The 22,741-nt window shown below is 42.1% G+C and overlaps 1 protein-coding gene across 1 annotated transcript in view; it reads left to right on the top strand.

The window, feature by feature from the left end:
- The window catches only part of LOC120928350 (ephrin type-A receptor 6-like), a 566,085-nt gene that overhangs the window by 164,655 nt on the left and 378,689 nt on the right, over positions 1-22,741 (top strand). The window lies entirely within an intron of this gene.

Raw genomic sequence — 22,741 nt, 5'->3', positions numbered from 1 at the left:
AAGTGTAATCTGTCCGCTGCAATGTTTCAATCCTGCTAAAAATCGCAAATCGCCGCCATACCAGTAAAAACAATAAAAAAAAAAAAAAAAGTCCCTAAATCTATCCCCATTAGCTATAGCCCTGCAGAGGGAGTTAAGAGGGTTTAAAATATGAATAATGGGAGCTTGCATTATTAAATTGCACCACAGATTATATGCAAGGTGAGGATGGGCGGACTGGACAGTCCACATGTACCTTTAACCACTTGCCGACCAGCTCACGCAGATATACTGCAGCAGGTTGACAGCGCATCGTGAATTGCTGTACCTGTACTAAGGCTCATGCAGGCGCAGTTGCAGGTGGGTGCATGCCACTGGCGGCGCGCTCTCGCTGCCATCAGGCGCACTTGATGTCAGCCAAGGACCCGTGATTGCCTAGTACAGAGGCAGAATGGGGATCTGCCAGTGTAAATAAGGCGAATCTCTGTTCTGACAGGGGACATGTGAGAGATCTTCTGTTTTCAGTGATCAGGAACAGTGATTTCTGTCATGTCCCAGTAAGCCCATCCACCTACAACTAGAACACACCTAGGGAACACACTTAACCCCCTTGATCACCCTCTAGTGTTAACCCCTTCCCTGCCAGTGTCATTTTTACATTGCTTGGTGCATTTGTATATTACTGATCAATGTAGTAATGTCACTGCTTCCCAAAAAGTGTCATCTGTCCGCTGCAATGTTTCATTCCCGCTAAAAATCGCAGATTGCTGCCGTTACCAAAAGAAAAAAAAAGTCCCTAAATCTATCCCCTATTTTGTAGATGCGATAACTTTTGCGCAAACCAATCAATATCCAATTGCAATTGCAATTTTTTTTCCAAAAATATGTAGAATATATCGGCCTAAACTGATGAATACATTTTTTTTATATTTTTGGGGATATGTATTATAACAAAAAGTAAAAAAATTATTTTTTTCAAAATTTTGGCTCTTTGTTTGTTTATAGCGAAAAAAATAAAAACTGCAGAGGCGATCAAATACCAATAAAGGAAAGCTGTATTTGCGGGAAAAAAAGGACAAAAATTTTGTTTGGGTACAGCATTGCACAACCGCACAATTGTCAGTTTAAGCGACGCAGTGCCGTATCGCAAAAAAATGGCCTGGTCATTAAGGGGGCAAATCCTTCCAGGACTGAAGTGATTAATATTTTCACTCCTAAGATTATTGTCATTGTTTTTTTCTTAGGAAGTAGTATGTTTTCTGAGCAATGTGACCCTAACTTTAAATGTATAACATTTCTATCTTTTTTGATCTTCAGAAGATAATTATTTTGCTAAGACCCATCAGACCTTCGTGAATGAACGTTTTACTTTTTTGAAATACGTTTGTGGCATTTCAGTGCTGCTGATCGCCAGTCTGTTTGTAGCCACTTATTGTCTACTTATATGCTCTCCAATGATGGCTGCATGGCAGTCCTCAAGGCAGGTTTCCGGATTCTGACAACATTAGTCCATTAAAAATACTATCATAAGCTGTGCTATTAATCATACACGCCAATAAAATGTTGTGTCTATATAAAAGACTTTATATCAATGTTATTGATGAGCTGCAGCTAGGTGGGAACATATGATAGGCCTGCTGCAGTCTGATAGAGCCATTATACAGCCAGGTATTGGAGTGGGACTATGACATACTGCAAATTGTTGTAATACTAGCCACTTTACAGGGAAGGCTCGTATAAATTGCATATGCCTCTGTTGATGACAGAGCAATGATATCAATGAACTTGGTACCACAGGTATTGGCTCCCTGAAGCACCAGGCATCATAACAACTATGAGGGGACCTTTGGAAGTTGCTCTACTACCAATGCAAATCCTGAAGCCAAATGAGATAGAAAATATTTTTGGGGGATCGGGTACTCTTTTACATCTCATTATGGGGCTTCTGAGCACATGTAGCGTTTACCCCCATAGGGGCCGCTATGAATGTGCCAAGGTCTTTAACAATAGTACAGAGGTTGCCAGTAACAGGCATGGTTCCATACACACCAACAATTCAGGCTCAGTCTAGGGCAGTGGTTCTCAACTCCTGTTCTCAGGACCCACTAACAGGCCAGATTTTAAGTATTACCTTGGAGAGATGCAGACCAGAATACTGCAATCACTGAGCAGCAAATGATATCACCTGTGATGTATTTCAGTTGCCTTGTAAATCTGGTCCGTTAGTGGGTCCTGAGGACAGGAGTTGAGAATCACTGGTCTAGGGGATGTCTTTGTAGTATTAATTGCTGAATACCTTTAACAGGAGAGGTGTTTGGGGTCAAAGGATACTCCTTCATAGCAGTAAATTTTGATAGGAGCTGCACACACTATAGTCTCTAATCAGGTTTTACTCACAATATCCCAGGAGCTGTATGCCACCCCCCAGAATCCACAGGTAGTTCCTCAGTGAGAAAGTTAAAACCCCTTCTCCAGACCAGGACCAAAAGACAGTGCTCTCCAGCAAAAAGTCCATTAGAAATCTCCACCAAGCTTTAAGCCCAGCTCCTGCTGAGGCCCACATTGCAATCTCTTGTCCCAGTAACTCTCTCCTAGGGGCAGCAGCACCGGAAAAACTGAAACTCTTGGTGGAGAGGAAAGATCACTCAGGCCTCCTTAACATTTATCACCTTCCCAACCAGCTTCTGGAAGCATCCTTCCAGGGTTCGGCTGGAGCATTATCAATATCCATGCTGGCTATTTGAATCTCTCAGCCCTATATTCAGGAAGTTTCTTCCAGAAGCAGGTGAGAGAAATCAAACTCCCAGCTTAGGAAACCCTAAGGCCTGGTTCACACTGGTACGATTTGAGATGCGATTTCAGATGTCAAATCGCATCTCAAACCGGCAGCATTTGCTGGCAATTGTCGGCAATGGCACCGTCCTAATCGGTACAAAGCCACATTTGCGGCACTGCACCGATTTCAAAAAGTAGTTTCTGTACTACTTTTTGCGATTTCGGGCCGCAATTTACATTGACATCTGTGCAGAAACCTGCACAGATGTCTCTGAAATCGCGGCCGAAATCGGGACTGCCAGCGGGAGTGAAATCGTGTGAGTTCAGCTGAACTCGCACGGCTTCATTCTCGCAGCCCAGTGTGAACCTGGGCTGAAACAAACAAAAACAATTAACCACTGCTCTATTCACTACTGTTAAGCCAAACATTTTATTCAACTTAGCAGCCTAAGTAGAGGAGGGTGCTGCACACAAATGGAATATTAGTATTTTTTAACCTTAGTTTACATGGTTCACTGTAAAAAAAACTTAAAGGAGCTGTAAAGGAAAATGTTTTTTCACCTTAATGCAATCTATGCATTAGGGTGAAAAAACATCTGCTGCTGCCGGCCCCCCCGTTATACTTACCTGACCCTTCGAAAGTCCCGCACAGTCCCGATATCCTCTTGGCAGCTCAGCCTGGCCGCTGACTGGCTAGAGCGGATGGATTAAGAGCAGCGCAGCCATTGGCTGGCGCTACTGTCAATCACATCCAGTGACGCGGCGCGCCAAGGGGCGGGGCTGAGTGATACAGTGAGCAGCTATGGCCGCTCGCTGTATCACGGGAGTGCGCCTGCAATTAGTGACCACCATGTGAGCTCTCGCATAACTGTGGTGACTAATTGCAAGGAGGACCAGAGACAGCCGCCGAGGCACCCCAGAAGACATGGATCGGGGGCCACTCTGTGCAAAACGAACTGCACTATGGAGGTAAGTATAACATGTTTGTTATTTAAACATTTTTTAAGTATTGTGCCCACCTTGGGAGCTCAATTTCCCCCATACCATTAAAATAGGAATAGTGACTTCTTACCAAAGCCTGTACATTTAGAACAGTTAGTAGAGTCTTGCCAAATTTTTACAGCAAGGTCAGTGAAGGTTTTCATTTATCCAGGTCATGGATACAGAACTTATAGGCAGCAGGGTGCTTGAGGAGTACTATAACAGGCAGAGGCGGCTCTAGGCTTTGTGAGGCCTTAGGCAAAACTGAGGCATGAGGTCCCACTCACTCTTATAATGGGAAAAATAAAGGGAGAAAGAATGAGAGCGGATGGAGGAAGAAATAAAGATAGAAAGAAAGAGAGGGGGATGGACGTCAAAAGAAAGAAATAGAGGGGGATGGAGGGAGAAAGAAAGAAGGAAAGAAAGAAAGAGATGGGGTGGAGGAAGAAGGAAAGAAGGAAATAAAGAAACAAAGAAGGATGGAAAGAAAGAAAGAGAGGGGGTGGAGGAAGAAGGAAAGAAAGAAAGAAAAAAAGAAAGAAAGAAAAAAAGAAAGAAAGAAAGAAAGAGAGGGATGGAGGAAGAAGGAAAGAAAAAAGGAAATAAAGAGAGATAGAGGGGGATTGATGGAGAAAGAAGGAAAGAAAGAGAGGTGGGGTGGATGGAGAAAGAAGGAAAGAAAGATAGGGGGATGGAGAAAGAAAGAAAGAGAGAGGGGGATGGAGGGAGAAAGAAAAAATGAAAAAAAGAAAGAAAGAAAGAATCAAAGATGGAAAGAAAGAATGAAAAAAACAAGGAAAGAAAGAAAGATGGAATAAGGAAAGAAGAAAAGAAAGAAAGAAAGAAAGATGGAAGGAAAGATGGAAGTGAAGAAATAGAGAGGGTGGAGGAAGAAAGAAAGAAAGAAATGGAGACGGATGGAGGAAGAAGGGATGGAAGGGCACCCCTACATGTGTACAGTGTACTCACTGAGAGGCAGGAGGGACTGGATGGATGGATGAGGCTCCATATTTCCCTTCCATTTGCTGGGCTTGAGCTTGAATCTTCCCTCCCACACATCCACTTCTCTTAGGCTGAATAGAGAACACTGTCGGGGAGGACATGAGAAGAGGGTGGGAGGAGGAGGATAACAGATCAAATGTAGACTGTAACAGGGTCCTTCCCTAAACTTACAGAAATCTCCAGGGGACGCCTAGACCATCTCTACACTGTCTTCACCTGTCTATGCCTAGCCAGCATGTGCACTGTTCCTATATAGGTTCTCCATAAACTGCAGGCATGCCAACCTGACTCAGCAGGGGCTATATAAAGCCTCTAGGGAAGCAAGTTACTGCCTTGCTCACAATATTGTCCAATTCATGATAAAAAACGACAGACAACTGCACCTCTATGAACGCTTGTTTAGTGGGAGAGGAAATAAGCAGAGATTTCCCCCATATAAGATGTAAAGTTATACTTGTGAAACACAAGTTCAAATTGCCAAATTGTTTTTTTTTCTTGTCCAGCCAGTATTTTCTTTCTTTTTGTAAAGGTTCAGTTCACGCAGGCATATAACGCTTTATTTAGCCTGCTCTGTAGGTTGTATTGTTTTATTACTATCTGTGGTTTTATTACACTGCTTACATTATTGTGTGACCATTATAATAAAATCAATATTAAAGTCAGTGCACTGCACAGATTATTACTCCTTAAATTAGACAAGAACTCACAAAGTGAACATTTTCTATGTTATAGGGAACATCTAGAAATATTAATTGTGCCGTATCCTGTATCCTGAAAAATAAATTTCGAGCAGTGCACTATCTGTGCCTTGATACGTATAGCTGTATATCTGCAGTGTGAACTTATCTAAGTCACTGCTGCCTCCAAATTCTAGGCTCAGGAAATTTGAAGCTGTACCTGACGAGTTGCAGTGCAAGGATCTCCTTGCTTCAACGTTATTCATTCTGTGGATTTGTGCCTTGTAAACCTCATCTTATGCTTTTTGAATATTTCTGCAACAGTCATCATATCACCAATCAGAAAGGAATAAACAAATCTACATGTGGCGCTGGTACTGAAACAGATCCGATGATACTGAAGTCCAAATGGCCAGTGGACTGCTATGCAGCAAGAAGAAAAATCTAGTGATTCAGGGCCAGCCTTAGCAGGGAAGCAGAAGCGGTCTCCAAGATATGCAAAAAGAAAACAAATGCAGTTAGACTGTAAAGCCTCGTACACACGTACGGGATTCCCGGCGATAAAAAGTCCTCCGGGAATCCTGAGGGGAAAACCGAGAACCTGCTTGGTAACTTTTTCCCACCTACACACGACCGGGTTTCCCATCAGGAAAACTGCCATGAGAGCTTCGGTTGGGAATTTCCAGCCATGTGTATGGTCCATCGCAGTGTTTCCCATAGGAAAACTGCCGGGTTAAAAACCGGCGGGAACAAAGAGAGCTGGTTCTCTTTTTTTTCTTGGCAGTTTTCCTGTCGGGAAAACTGCGATGGAGTATACACACGGACGGTTTTCCCAGCCAAAAGCTCTCATGGCAGTTTTCCCGACGGGAAAACCGGTCGTGTGAACGAGGCTTAAAGTGTGTATTCATAAAAACACATAGTAACTTACATCAAGGATTACAATGAAGGGTACATCTGTAGGTAGACACTCGACGAGGCATCCATCATACTGGTCAAACGAAAGTAAGCTGTATCAGCCTCTCTGTGGGCTCTCCCGGTAGGCAGGAAGATGGTGTAGTGGTGGAGAGCTGGAGAGGAGGCTTGGAACGCTCCCTCAAAACCGCAACACGTTTCTGGGCTGGTGCACCCTGGTGGTCTGAGGAGTGCGCTCAGCTTGAAAAAGGAGCGCACACTCCTTCCACCACCAGGGTGTGCCAGCCCGGAAATGCGTTGTGATCACACATGTGATGTCATCCCCTCCAGCGCCGTGGTCCAGGGAGCATTTCAAGCCTCCTCTCCAGCTCTCCACTACTACACCATCTTCCTGCCGGCCTAGAGACCCCACAGAGTGGCTGATACAGCTTACCTTTATTTGACCAGTTTGATGGATGCCTTGCAGAGCGTCTACCTACAGATGTACCCTTCATTGTAATCCTTGATGTAAGTTACTATGACCCGGATTCACAAAGGAGTTACGACGGCGTATCTCCAGATACGCCGTCGTAACTCTGAGTGCGGCACCTGATTCATAGAATCAGATACGCCTCACAGTTGCCTAGATACGACCGGCGAAAGTCTCCTATGCCGTCGTATCTTAGGGTGCATATTTACGCTGGCCACTAGGTGGCGCTTCTGTATATTTCCACGTTGAATATGCTAATTAGCTAGATACGCCGATTCAGGAACGTACGCGCGCCGGCGTATCAAGATACGTCGTTTACGTAAGGCGTCGGACCGGTGTAAAGTTACACCTCATAAAACAGGGGTAAGTCATGTTAGGTATGGACGTTGGAAATGTACGAACAGCGTCGTATTTTATGTCGTTTGCGTAAGTCGTCTGTGAATGGGGCTGTGCGTAGGTTACGTTCACGTCGACTAAGCATTGAGCGGGCGTAATTTACTTTGAAAATTCAACGTGATACTGAGCATGCGCTGTTCGTAAAAAGCGTCATTTACGTGGGGTTACAACACATTTACATACAACACGCCCCCTAACAGACTAGTTTGAATTAGGCGGGCTTACGCCGTGTCAGATACACTACACCGCTGTAACTTAGAGCTCAAGTTGTTTCTGAATACAGGACATGGCGCTCTAAGTTACGGTGGCGTAGTGTATCTGAGATACGCTACGCCCGCCTAAAGATAGGCGTTTGTATGTGAATCTGGGCCTATGTGTTTTTATGAATACACACTTTACAGTCTAGCTGTAACTACAGTCTAGCATTTGTTTTCTTTTATCATATCACCAATCATCAGGGGTCAGTTATGACATAAGAAAGCAAAAACCCTGTTTAACAAAACCTAAGTGACATTTATGTTTGTGAATTAAAAATTAATTGAGAAAATGACTGAAACAAAATTAGAGGAGTTCGTATAAACTCCTCAGATGTTGTGTCCTCAATTGTTGTGAATGGAGCCTGTCGTGCTCTGCATGCTTTAAGCTACAGTGTCCATTACTGGATTTAAATAGCAATGAATAAAGAATAGCAAAAATCACTGCTGTAATTCTGAGTAGATGGGCAGTGGAGCTTAGCGAATTCACCCTAACTGGAACCAGACCTTAGACACCCAACACAGATTTACTGTTTTTCTTACCAGACACTGAAAACACAAAGCTAGGACTGAATGGGACAGTAAGGGAAGATAAAATTTTGGACAATAGTGTTTAAAGGGGTTGTAAAGACAAAAATATTTTTCTCTTAAATTAAAGTCTGACAGTAGCTGATAAAGTAAAAAGTAATGTTTTGCAATATAACTAGTTTGATACCTGTTGAAATCGAGCTGTTTTATTCACGCCTGAATCATTATTCTCACTGACTTCCTGGTTTGCGGTGCGCATTCATTCTTGCTACATCACGGCCTAATGGGAACCACAGTTCCCATTAGGCTTAGCCTCCATGCCTGTGAGGGATAAGAGAGCATCTTCATGCAGGGCTGTAGTCATAGGGAGGGGGTGATTACATTCTGCTTTCCACCATGCAAAACAGCTCAGATGCTGGTGGAAAGCAAGAAGGGGAGAGACAGGAAATGGCATTTTCAAACCTGGATTTCTGTATTTTGGAGGTCAAAAGGAAAAACGAGGTAAGTGATATTTAAATGCTCTTGCTTACAGCAATCAATTGATCTAATAAAAACAAACCTTTAGTGTTCCTTTAAGGATGTTCATACTTTCTTGTATTGGTGATGCCGGAACTCCCCATTTCTTGTATAGTTATCACAGGGACAGGATAGTGAGATCAAATTTTCCCAGTTGGGTCACAGATAGAAATAAGCATTTGACAGAAATGGCTGCCCTTCACAACTGTAAAACTGAAAAACAAAGTATGGAATTGGACTTTAAAAGTATTTTCAATAGATTCTTAAATGTGTTTTACTAGCTTCATGTAATTTTCTTAAAGTAATTCTTCATTCAGATCTGCAAAAACATAAACTGTAGTCCAGGGATCCAGCACTGTCCACACCCGATCCGGTACTTCACTAGTCTTTGGCGAAGAACCGGACTATTAATAAAAAGACACTCACCTGTCCAGTGATCCAGCACTGTCTTCACCCAGATCTGGTTCTTCTCTAGTCTTCGGTGAAGAATCCGACTATTAATAAAAAGACACTCTCCTGTCCAGTGATCCAGCACTGTCTTCACCCGGATCTGGTTCTTCTCTAGTCTTTGGCAAAGAACCGGACTATTAATAAAAAGACACTCCTGTCCAGTGATCCAGCACTCTCTTCCCCCGGATCTGGTTCTTCTCTAGTCTTCGGTGAAGAATCAGACTATTAATAAAAAGACACTCACCTGTCCAGTGATCCAGCACTGTCTTCACCTGGATCTGGTTCTTCTCTAGTCTTCGGTGAAGAATCGGACTATTAATAAACAGACACTCCCCTTTCCAGAAAACCAGCACTGTACTCACAATGTCCGCTTATTCACCGTTCTTCGGGTTCAGCCAGCATTTTAACTGTGGTCAGCCGGCTTTGACTCCTGGCCGCTTCATAGCCGGCTGCTCACTAAGCATGCGTGAGCCACACTTCACTTTGTGAATGGTCCCGCAGCCTTCTAGGACTGGTGACTTATCCCAAAAGTCTGCAGGCAGGGGGAAGGAGAACTTCTGCTCTGATCACCTAGGCGATCAAAGCGGAAGTGGGAGAGAGTACCTGTCAAAACTAGGTACCTGTTACCCCGCCAAAAAATGATGCTCCAAATAAAGCTTATTGAGGGGGAGGGGGGATTGGTTGGAGGAGGAAGAGTGGAACTTCCCCTTTTGGGTGAAGTTTGGTTTTAAAATCAACAGTCAATCAAGCTTTACTGGATTGTACCATGCTGTAATTTAAACCCATGGTGCTTGATGATTGGAGCAGAGAACACCGAGATGGACTAATCATTGAGCTGCTATTCATTTACTATCCAGTTTCAGTACAGACCAAACTGTATTGCTTTCTCTGCAGCGGAGAAAAGAAAATGGTCAGCACATGGCAAGTATGGCAGGGGTCTCTGAGTTAAACTAAAATTGTGTGAATACATTTTTTTTTATGCAAGTAAGAAATTTCACTTGAGTATATTAGTTACTAAACTTACAAAGTTGTTTGCCTGCACTTACACTTAAAAGAACAAAAAAACAATTAATGTGCTGCTGGGTTATTTTAGCCTTATTCATGGGCTAGTAAATCTATAAAGATAATTTTAAATGACCTTTTAGCAAGCACAAGCAATAGTTCAGTGATTTTCGTATAAAAAAGTCCTGATGAGCAATTTGTGAGCTCACATGAAGACATTTCCATCAGCTGGCATCGCAGTGTTACACTTCACACAAATAAGGATTGACAGCAATTATTTTAGACTTTTGATGTTCTGTGTGATATTTTGACTTGTGAAGTCTTTTTCCCCAAATAGATTGCCAGCGTTACTCCATAACAAGATATTTTTCTTAGGAGTCCAATTAATAAAAGCAGAAGAACAGCAGGGAACATTGTACTACTTATACAACATGTTGGGATAGCATAAGTCTTTCCGCTCATCATTTTATTAATTAAAAAATAAATCATGACAGTAGATTCGTTTTTTTTTTCTGACTTAGAGAAGGATACAGGGTGATTAGCAGGTCTGTTCCTCTTGGTCTGCCCAACACAGATTATATTTCCTTGTTATAAGCCCCACACTCTCCAGATCAAAGCCCTTACTGTCCCTATATAGAGGGGGCAATGAGTGCGGTGACACAGATATTAGTACAGTGGAACCTCGGTTTACGAGTAAACGTTTAACGAGCATTTTGAAAGACGAGCAACTTTTAAAAATAAATTCTGACTCGGTTTACGAGTGTTGTCTCGCAAAACAAGCAGAATTCAAGCTAATGGGGTGTGCAGTACCGCATTTGGCCCGAGGTGTGGGGGCACCGGAGCAGAGCTGAGCAGAGCCGATCAGAGCCCTTCTGAGCCGTTCGGAAATGCATGGAAATACATCGTTCCCGGGCATTTCCAAGTCTTTCTAAGGGTTTCGCCACCCCCCACCTCTGGCCACATGCAGTGTTGCATGTCATTGAAGTCAATGCGGAACAAATCATTTTCGTTTCCATTGACTTCTATTAGGAAACTCGCTTTGATATGCGAGTGCTTTGGATTACAAGAATCCCCCCCCCCCCAAATATGTTGTTTTTATCATAAGTTGATCCAACCCTTATTCTAGCCTTATCAGCTTGGCTAGTAGTTCTGAGATGCCCCTTGACCTATTTGAAGCCTTCCTATATTATGGTCTCATCAGCCAGCTACCCTAAAGTTGGATTCACACCTGTGTCTACCCCCTGTGCTGAAATGCAAGTTTTACCACGTTTTTCCGGAACGCATAACTAAAGTGGGTGGCAACCTACTAACTATGCAATGCACCGATATCTGTGTCAAGATGTGCTACATTTAAAAAATGAAACATTTACGTTTTTAATCCTATTAGCTAGATTTCAATAAATTTTCACTGTGAGTGAGTGAGTGAGTGAGTGAGTGAGAAACTTATATAGCGCAAAACATGCGAACTGAATCGCCTGTGGTACAGGAAGTTAAGTGGAAAATCTCTTCAATGTGGACATGAATAGCAAAAAAAGTACTACCCTCTGGGGAGAATCACCATACTTTCTATGTTGTCAATGAGACAGAAAGTGCCATGAAATATTTTCAAATAGTCTACAAACAGCAATACAATTCCAATGATGGTTGTAACCCTTCTATCCAAAATGAAAGAAACATATTGGTGGGCGTTCAACTTTAAAGTGACATTAAACCTGGACTATGAAAATTATCATTACATGCTATATAACAGAGTGGTAAAACTCACAAAGCCACTAAAGCATTTGTTTTGTGTAGAGTTAAATATACCTGGTTGATCCGGCCTTCAGCTGTCCTTTCCGTGTTCACTGTGTCTCCACTGCAGGTTGAGGTTGTGTAAGCCAGCAGGTGTCCTCTATGGAGCATGCTCAAGTTCAGTTCTCCTCCTTTCTTTTTCTGTATAATCCACAATACTATAGAGTCAACATGTGGGCATATACACTCCCCTCTCTCTTCCCTCCTCCTCCATGTCCTTCTATAGCTAAACATCATGGGGGCGGGATATATTATGCTGATTAATTACATATACATAAGAAACTCACAAAAATGCTTAGTTTTAATATACCGTATATACTTGAGTATTAGACAAGTTTTTCAGCCCTTTTTTTGTGCTGAAAATTACCCCCTCGACTTATACCTTTTTTGTGCTGAAAATTACCCCCTCGACAGCGTGTCAGAGTCCATTGCCGTGCCACCTCACCGTGCCCATTGCAGAATCCGATCTGTGTACCCGAGTCTGTGCAGTGTTAAAAACTTGCACTCCTCCTTGTGCTTTTCCGTGATAGGCGGAACACTCGGTTTCCCAGCAAACACTGTATTCAGTGTTCCGCTTATCATGGACGCCCTCTCGTCCGTGATAGATGAGAGAACGAGAGGGCAACCGTGATAGGTTGAACACTGAACACAGTGTTTGCTGGGAAACCGAGTGTTCTGCCTATCACGGAACAGCACAAGGAGGAGCGCAAGTTTTTAACACTGCACGGACTCGGGTACACAGATCGGATTCTGCAATGGGCACGGTGAGGTCAGGCGGCACTATTTTGAGGAATTGTATGCTGTGTTTTGATGAGTATGTTTTATTTTTCCAAGCACATTTCACCAAAGAAGATCAGTGAGTGAAACCAAGAGTTTTTGCTTCAGGGTCATTCTGTCAATGGTGAAATTGGTAAAAAAAATAATTTTCACTAAAATCACCCTAATATTATCGGAGGGTTTTGGTAGTATTAAAGTATTTTTTTCCTATTCATCTGGCAATCCTGCCAGTGATACACCACCTGCCCTAGGGTTACAATGAATACTCACTCCACTGTATCTATGGCGTAAGCTATGGTTGTGACACTAGGCTGCTTTCCTTATTTGAACTACAAGAACATTTTCCTCTCTTAAAGGGGAGTTCCAGCCTTTTTTATGTTTATTAAAAGTCAGCAGCTACAAAAAGTGTAGCTGCTAGCTTTTAATAAACATACACTTACCTGTTCCACGGTCCAGCGGCACGCCACCTGGAGCTTCGCTCCTCTCCCCCCAACTTCTCCGCCGGTGCCTCAATTTGAACTGTGGGCACCTGGCTGTGACAGCTTCCGGCTTCATGGCCGGGCACTCACTGCACATGTGCGAACGGCGCACGCTCCCTGAGTGGACAGGAACAATTAGGACTAGCAAGACACTGTAGGGAGTATACATCAGCAGAGTAATAGAGGGCCCCTCCTAACTATGTTTCCCTGCAGTTGCCAAAGAATAAGGAAAGATCATGTGACCATACAACTTTTCTGCAGGAATAAGGTACTTGGAGGCAGGGGCGGATCCAGAGTCTAGTCTCTGGAGGGGCACTGCCAGAAAATACTTTTTTTTGCAAGCATTTTATCGGGGAAATGGCTGGTGTTGGCGCTTCAATCATCCTGGCACCATGGTTTTTATGGTGTCAGAATGATTGAAGCACATTATTTCTATTATTACATTGTAATATAAAATGAAATTTTTCAACTGACCATAATGCTGAATCAGTGGGAGCCCCAAGTGTGTCACTTTCCACTGTCGCCTGCCACCAGATGCGGATTGTCACTTTCCACGTCACTTGCCACACGTTGCAGATTGTCACTTGCCTGCCATCAGATGCAGATTGTCACTTGCCACATCACCTGCCACAAGATGCGCATTGTCACTTGCCACGTCACCTGCCACACGTTGCGGATTGTCACTTGCCACATAAGCTGCTGCAAGTTGCGGATTGACACTTGCCACGTCGCCTGCTACACCTTGTGGATTGTCACTTGAAACGTCACCTGCTACACCTTGCAGATTGTCACTTGCCACATTTGCCTGCTAAGGTGGTGTTTTGCTTGTCTCCTGCTGTGTTCTAGAGTCAAGCAGCAGAGAGACGTGCGAAAGGGCGGAAGTTAGTGCAGGGATGCAGAGCAGGCGTGGGGCGGTGAGAGATGATGTTATCTCTCTGCTGCCCACCCACCGGCTCACTAATTGGCCAGCCACCCGCTCACACACCAAGCCACCCAGCTGCCCGCTCGCTCACCCACCTGCCCACGGAGCCGCCCGCCCTCTCACTCACCCAGCCGTCTGCCTGCAACTCATTTCTGGGGGGGGGGGGCAATTGCCCTGTTGCCCCCCTGGATCCGTTTCTGATATCATGCCACTGTATTTTATTTTTTATAATGTATATGATTATGTGATTGAAATATCGCAATTAACCTTTCTCTGTTTAGTATTATTTTAAGAAACTTGGGCAAGGAAATGTGGATTGAACATAGAGCCTGTAGAAAGTAATCAGATTTCATCCTAGGATGAAAAAAAAAAAAGAAACAAGGAACCCAGCTCAGCTCTATTATTGCTGCAGAATTATTTTTTGTTACATTTGCGATATCTGCCCCTGGGCCAGTGTTGAATGTTCCTAAATGTTTGACCTTCCATTGAAGAATATATATTGACTTACACACTGGGTTTCCCATCCACTGACTGAGTCTGATTGGAGTCTTAGTTCAATTTCGAAAAACTTCTCTAAGAAAATAAAGCTTTCTTAATGCAAATTGGCGGGATTTCTGCAAATCTAATAAATATATATATTTTATTACACAAAAGTGAATTAATTCCTTGTGGTGAACGTACGGTAAATATTTAATACACATGCATATTTCACTTGTTGACATTTATAGGCCATTTGTGCTGAAATTTACATTAAATTTTGACAGGAAAAATGGGTAATGTTCCAAGTTATTTTCTCTCAGCTTGTGATTTCCAGTTGATTTCATCTGTCATTTTAGCATTCATAACTGTTGCAATGGCAAGCTATACATTGTTTTACTCTTTTAAAGGAGAAGAACAGGCAGTGCAGTTCATTCTGTACTCCAGTGACACGTTTGTCACTGTGAGATGATGTCACAGAGGCGGTCCAAGCTGGGGAAAGATCACAACCATTAAGTCAGGATCCACCCAGATCCCTAGACCGGCAGCCAGCTCAGCCTCTCAGCAAGCCGCTGAGATACAAAAAGAAACAAATGCTCCTGCGCTCAAAAGATTGCTGTACAGACAGTACGGTAAATTAGAGAAGAGGATTGTCACAAATCACGCCATCGCATAACCTGTGCTGCCACTCTTAACAGGTCAGGGGAAATCCAGATGAAACTCTAAAAAATAAAACAGGGACAGAGGGCGCACCTGCCTAAAGCTGATGCGTTTCCAGGGGTGTCCCCTCTTTTTCTGAGATCTGAAGAAGAGGGGACACCCCTCGAAACGCATCAGCTTTCTTTGGACTTTCATCCCACCTAAGTTTACTGGCCAGAAGGTCTTGTTGGATGATGTAAATGATGGACTTTTTATTATCTGTCTGAATTTATCACTCGATTGTGAGTATGTAATTTTAGTGTTTCAAAAGTGATGCGCAAGGCCGGTGCACCCACTGTCCATGTTTTCTTTTACAGTTTCCTCTGGGTTTCCTCTGACCTATTAGGAGTGACACAATTTGCAATGAAAGTTGGCTCTACAAAGTATTGATTCAGGGGGCCTGAATACAAATGTACGCTACACTTTTCACAAATGTATTTGTCAAATATTTTGAAAACCATTTATCATTTTGCTTTCACTTCACAATTATGTTCCACTTTGTGTTGGTCTATCACATAAAATCCCAATAATATACATTAACGTTTTTGGTTGTAACATGACAAAATGTGGAAAATTACAAGGGGTAGGAATACTTTTTCAAGGCACTGTATAACAGTTTCAACTCTTCTGGGAAGGCTGTTCACAAGGTTTAAGAGTGTGTCTATGGGAATGTTTGACCATTCTTCCAGAAGCGTATTTGTGAGGTCAGGCACTGTTGTGGACAAGAAGGCCTGGCATGCAGTCTCCGCTCTAATTCATCCCAAAGGTTTTATATTGGGTTCAAGTGAGTGTGCAGGCCAGTCAAGTTCCTTCACCCCAAACTCACTCATCCATGTCTTTATGGACCTTGCTTTGTTCACTGGTCCAAATCATTTGGTATAGGGGGAATTATGGTGTGGGGATGTTTTTTAGGGGTTGAAGGGAACTCTTAAGGCATACCAAGACATTTTGGACAATTTCATGCTCCCAACTTTGTGTGAACAGTTTGGGGATGGCCACTTCCTGTTCCAACATGACTACGCACCAGAGCACAAACAAAATCCATGAAGACATGGATGAGCGAGTTTGGGGTGGAGGACCTGTCCTTGACTGACCTGCACAGAGTCCTGACCTCAACCCCAAAGAACACCTTTGGGATGAATAAGAACTGAGACTGTGAGCCAGGCCTTCTTGTCTAACATCAGTGTCTGACCTCACAAATGCGCTTCTGGAAGAATGGTCATAGATTCCCATAAACACATGCCAAAATCTTGTGGACAGCCTTAACAGAAGAGTTGAAACTGTTATAGCTGCAAAGGGTGGACCAACTCAACATTGAACCCTACGGATTAAGAATGGGATTCAATTAAAGGTCAAGTGTGTGCAAAGGCAGGCATCCCAATACTTTTGGTAATATAGTGTATGTAATATAGTGTATGTAAATCAAAAAATGGAATAGAGAAGTAGAGTAGAAATTTCAGGAGACACCCCGAAAAATATTTTTGCTGAAGCTTATGAACATCCATTATCCATAGATAATAAAGATATTGCCCAAACTGACTCCAACTTGAAGTCACATACATACAGTATCTATCTGTAAATCCAAACGAAGGAAGAAACGATATATGCACATATGTATTTCAAAACTGTTGTTGGTAAAGCCAGCTGAATTGCCATAAGATAAATTGTATCCAATAGAATCATGAAAGTTATTACAATCAAACTGGGGTGGTTAGTATGTGTATGGACAGCTCATAGCAACAAGGAGGATTATCCCAAATTCAAGCCATGTACCGGATTGCAAGTAATAGAAATAGTATCTAGGCATAAACATAGAGAAAAGCAACACCTTTTAGTTTTCAGTTTCTTAAGTAAGACAGTATAATTGCATATATAGAAGTACTCTATTGGATATTGCCAAAAGGCTAATTATTGTATAGTGTTATCACCAACCACAAACACATACAAAATTCTTAGAAATAAAAGACATTCTTTATGTTGAAAATATCTAGCAAGGAGGTTAACACTTTGTGTGCAATCCAGTGTACTGACTTCTCCACTCATTCTTCCTCTTGTACCAAATTGTAATGTAACTGTAATGTCTGCTTTCATTTTGTTAAGCGCTGGACAAACTGTTGGTGCTGTATAAATCCGATATAATAATACAGTATATAGATGTACATCACAGCTAGGTATGGTAGAAAATCCAAGTTCATCTGACAACAATAATCACCAGCTTTGAAGAATACTGTACAGTATTTGGTATTGACAGCAAATCTTGGATTTATGTCTATACTGTGGCACAGAGTTCACATAGCCTCTAACTTCTACAATAGGGCAGTTTAACCAGATGAATTGGCACAAGCTTAGACACACTGGGCTAGATTCAGAGAGAGTTACGCCGGCGTATCAGTAGATACGCCGTCATAACTCTGAATCTACGCCGTCGTAAATTTAAGTGTATTCTGGAAACCAGATACGCTTAAATTAGGCTAAGATACGAGCTGCGTAAGTCTCCTACGCCGTCGTATCTTAAGGTGCATATTTACGCTGGCCGCTAGGTGGCGCTTCCGTTGATTTCGGCGTAGAATATGCAAATGAGCTAGATACGCAGATTCAGAAACGTACGTCCACATTTTTTTACGTCGTTTACGTTAGGCTTTTTCCGGCATAAGGTTACTCCTGCTATATGAGGCGTATCCAATGTTAATTATGGATGTCGGGACAGCGTTGAATTTTGCGTCGTTTGCGTAAGTCGTTCGCGAATAGGGCTTTGCGTAAATTATGTTCACGTCGAAAGCATTGACTATTTGCGATGTGATTGGGAGCATGCACACTGGTATACGTTAACGGACGGCGCATGCGCCGTTCGTTAGAGACGTCATTTACGTAGGGTCATGTTTTATTTACATAAAACACGCCCACCTCTTCAGAATTTGAATTTGGCGCACTTACGCCGGCAGATTTACGCTACGCCGCCGTAACTTAGGGCGCAGGTTCTTTGTGAATCCAGCCCCAGCCTCACTAAGTTACGGCGGCGTAGCGTATCTGAGATACGCTACGCCCGCACAAACTTACTGCAGGCTATCTGAATCTAGCCCACTGCCAACAAGGTAATGTTATGGCAACAAATGTTCATAGGTAAAGAAGCCACAGGTCAAACACAGAAAAGTGCATAGCCACTCTCATTTCCCAAAGAGCTGCACTGAAGAAGCCTATATTATGGCAGATAGACACCTTGTTCTCTTTGCCGTGGATTCTACTCCCCCCTCCACCATCCCCAAAGCATCTCTGAACATGGAAGTGATGTTATTTTTCTCAATGCTTATGCTTGGATGTAATATATATTACCTGGAATCCAGATGGACATGAATGTACAAATGGGCAGAAACGTGAATTCAAGTTTGGTTCATTTTGCACAATATATTTATTATCTATGGCCATAGTGGATGGAACTTGACTAGCTTCAGCAATAAGATTTTTAATGGGTTTTAACGCTGACAAACAATTTTTTTTTGTTTGCTGTCTTTTATTAAATTATTTCAAAAGGTATGACCATACAAGCATACAAAAGTCTACATTTACAAGTAGAAAAACAAACTTGTTTTTAAATTTGTTGGTAATATAAAAATATTTACATTTTTCAATACAATTGTATTTTAGCGTTCTTCAATTATCATACTCTTGAAATTTTTATTCATCCTTTTGATTCAAATGAAAAAAAGGTAACACGTATGGTAAATAATTTCAAATAAAAATGTACTGCATTTGGGCATTTTTTTTATGTTTAAAGAGTTTCGGTTTTTAGAACTTGATGTAATTTAAAACATGACAAAGAATTCCCAGAGCACTGTCTTATGTAAATAGATATTACAGAAGTAGAAGCCTGCCTTGAAGCTCATTTTGTATGAATACAAAATTAAACAACACTGCCTATAAAGGCCACCTGTAGCCCCCGTAGTTATTACACCATGTTACAGAAACAGATTCACCTCTTGTTTATTACCAGAACAACAATGGCCTTTTACGGAAAAAATTAGAGGACATTTATTGTAGTTTTGAAAAGATTGAAAAATAGATACCCTCTCTCTTTTTGTCTGTGACCCTGGTGGGGCGATTTTTCCACACTTTCGCAATCTGTAAAACCTATATAATAAATAGGGGATGGGGGTGCATTTGACCCCGGGACAATAATCTCTATATTTATACTTGTTTATGAATAGTGCTAAAGTAGGCATGCTGTGCCGCTGTACAATAATTATTACTATATGAACGATTTAGAGGGTAATTGAAGACAAGTACAAGTAATAACTATACAGTTAAAAAAACATAGGTGCAAACTTACCCCCGGAAAAAAAAAATATATTAATATCCGGATTACCCTGTCATACACCACAGCCAGGTGAGGTGTTTGCAATGTTCTTTTTTCCTCTGCAATGAAATCAGTACTGTAAGGGGTAGTAAAGTAGCAGCAGCTGATTGAGATTATCTGTGCTTGTTCAGGGGATTTCAGGAGTCTAGTAAAAATTTGTGATAGACCAAATGTACCTAGGTTCAGTTCTAGAAATGATTGAAATCAATGAGAGCCAAATACATAAAATCAAGTAGTCATATAATAAAATAATAGCAATCTTCTTGGCTTTTAGGCTAAGGGATTGTCAAACAAATTACACGGGGAGGACATGCAGTAATGCAAAAAAAGAAAATAAATAAATAATACGATTTCAAATTGGCCAAGAGCAGCAATTTTGATAATCCCTAAAGCAAAATATTATAAATACCCAATTGCTTTAAATAACTTGCCTGGGGAGCCTATCAGATCTAGTATGGATTTTACGGGGGAATCCTATATAAGAAAAATGGAGTCCTTCCCAAAATCCATACCACACCCTTAATCAGAGCATGCAACATGACTGACCAGGAAAGGGGGGGGTGAACAATACCAGGCCAACTGCCCCCAACTGGTCTCTTTAGGGGGTGCCTAAAGAGACCACCCTGGCAAAGCACATTGTCCCCATGCTGATAAGGACACGGGCATCTTACCCACAACCCTAGCTTATCAGAATCTGGAATCCCTCTTTTGCACCCAGATACCACCCCCCTCCTCATCTTGTGAATGAGTAAAGAGGTACATAGTACTCCTCATTGTTTACATAAAAATAAAAGTTAGAAACATTTACAAGTCTTTCATTAAAAAAAAACAAAAATGTCACACACTGTAAATCCATCATCAATCACGTCATCCAGAGCTGTAGTTCCTCGTCTATCACAATAATGACACCTGCTGAAAGAAAGCAACCAGATGACTCTAACATGACTGCGACCGTGTGATCAATGTTATTACTCCAATATGGCTCTGTGGTCATATTTGGGCAATGATGTCACAGCACCTGGCCCATTGGCTTACATGATCAGGGATTCCCAGCAATGCACGTGAATAGGTTGGGCGTGGTCAGTGTTTGCTAAGTATGCGGGTGGTGCAGGCACCCTGGGGCTTCCTCAGCAACCATTGACAGCAGAAAGCTGTCATGTTAGTCCAAACTGAGTGCCCTAAATTTTCAGAGTTTGGAAGACCATCAAAACAGTTGTATTCAGACTGAACACCAGGCTCATTCCTCGTAAAGATAAAGATTTATGAACAAATTAAAATGCATCTAAAAACAAACTCCAACATTTTTCCTCTTTTTAATTCTCTTTTTAATTCTGAATAACGTGGTAAAGAGTTACACTCTGCCAGGCCTTTCTGGCTCCCTCTCTGATCCCCATTAATGGACAGATTTCCACAATGAGGTCGCGGACAGCAATACAGTTGTCTCAAAATGGCTATAAACAATATATATATATATATATATATATATATATATATATATATATATATATATATAGTGAGGGGTTAGCTCGGTAGCGGGGTGGGTGACCCCTTGCTTGGGTTCACCACACACTGGTTTTATACAGACTGGCAGTCGAAGACAGTTAAAAAATAAAGTTTTTTGTTTATTTTTCCATCTTGCTGGAAAATAATTGCAATCATCCAAACAGCATAAACAAAATCAAATATAAAATAAACCTTCCACACAGGAACCTATCTAAGGAGTCTGGCTCAGCATAGCGCTGGGCAGACAATGCTGGTCATACAGCACAAACAGTAGTCTTTTGACATTGTTAACACAGGAAAAATTCAATGGTCTCCTCACCTCATCAGGAGACTTTCTGGCACTGCTCTCCTACTCACACAGCCTTAGGAGTGATGCAGCAACCAAGTGGTAACCCTCTGGCTACTTATAAAGGCCTTGATTGCTTCATTCTGAACAGCTTAAGTTTTCTAACGGCCTCTAGCCTTCCTCTGGCTACGTTTGTAGCCGACGCCCGATAACAATCTGTGTATCGTCTAAACAAGGCAGAAATGTATGTCCCATCAGTGACAACACCCACAGATTTACCTGACTTCCTGTCATAATATATATATATATACAGTATATACACACATGTTTACAGTATTTATACAGTATAGACACATATATTTTCTGTCAACACAAGTAAAAAAACAAGTCATTTGTTGCTGCCATCACACTTGAAGAAAATCTATTTCAGTGTGTAGTCCCACTAGACCAAACCAGAAAGAAGTTGTCATTGTCCTCACTTAACCTCCCATGCTAGCACTTCAAGATCCCATCATGCTGCAAAGTGTATTTCACTCAGTAGAATATTCTAGTGTGCCCATCAGGGGCGCTTCAATTCACCCGATTTTTAAGTGATGCTGAAATGAGAGAAACTATCATTACAATGGTATAATTTTGAGAGAAACCCACTGACCAACTTTAAAACATAGTCTATTTAATGTGGGGGACAAAAGTTATGCATAAATACATTGAATACAATTACAAGATACTTGGAGACATGCTGAGATTTTTTTTATATGAGAGTATTACATTTTAGGAGTGATTTATTATTACTAAAAAGTGTTTATTTTCAGGTGTGTCTGTTTTTCCCCTTAAAAGTAAAACCGAACACCCCAAACATTTTTTACATGTAAAAGCCTCCTTTGTCTAAACATCCAAAAGCCATAAGACTACTGCTGGGTGCTGCCATTTTAATGTGGTGTCAGCAGTCCCAGCAGACTCAAAGGGCCAGATTCTGGTAGAATCTGCGGCGGCGTAGCGTAAGCCATTTACACTACGCCGCCGCAAATTACTGGAGCAAGTGCCGTATTCTCCAAGCACTTGCTCCGTAATTTGCGGCGGCGTAGTGTAAATGGCCCGGCGTAAGGCCGCATAATTCAAAGGGGGCGGCTTGTATTTAAATTAAGCGCGCCCCCGCGACGATCGAACTGCATAAAAATAGCCCAGTGCGCATGCTCCAGCTCACGACGGAAAACGTCAATGACGCCGACGTGTGCGTCATTGACGTAAAGTCGTATTCGCGAACGACTTACGAAAACGACGTAAACGACGGAAAAAGACGACGCTGACCCGACGCCATACTTAACATGGCTTACGACGGACCTTCGTAAACTTGCCCCTCATATAGCAGGGGCAAGTTTACGCTTACGGAAACGTCGTAAATTTGTTGCCTCGTCCACGCGTACGTTCGGGAATCGCCGTAAATAGCTAATTTGCATAGACGACGGGGAAAACGACGAGGCGACACCTTGCCGCGGGAAAAAAAATTGCATTTAA

Source organism: Rana temporaria, chromosome 2 (genome assembly GCF_905171775.1).
Source record: "Rana temporaria chromosome 2, aRanTem1.1, whole genome shotgun sequence".
Classification (NCBI taxonomy): Eukaryota; Metazoa; Chordata; class Amphibia; order Anura; family Ranidae; genus Rana; species Rana temporaria.
The sequence above is the reverse complement of the archived record's forward strand: the minus strand, read 5'-3'. Positions and strand labels throughout refer to the sequence as shown.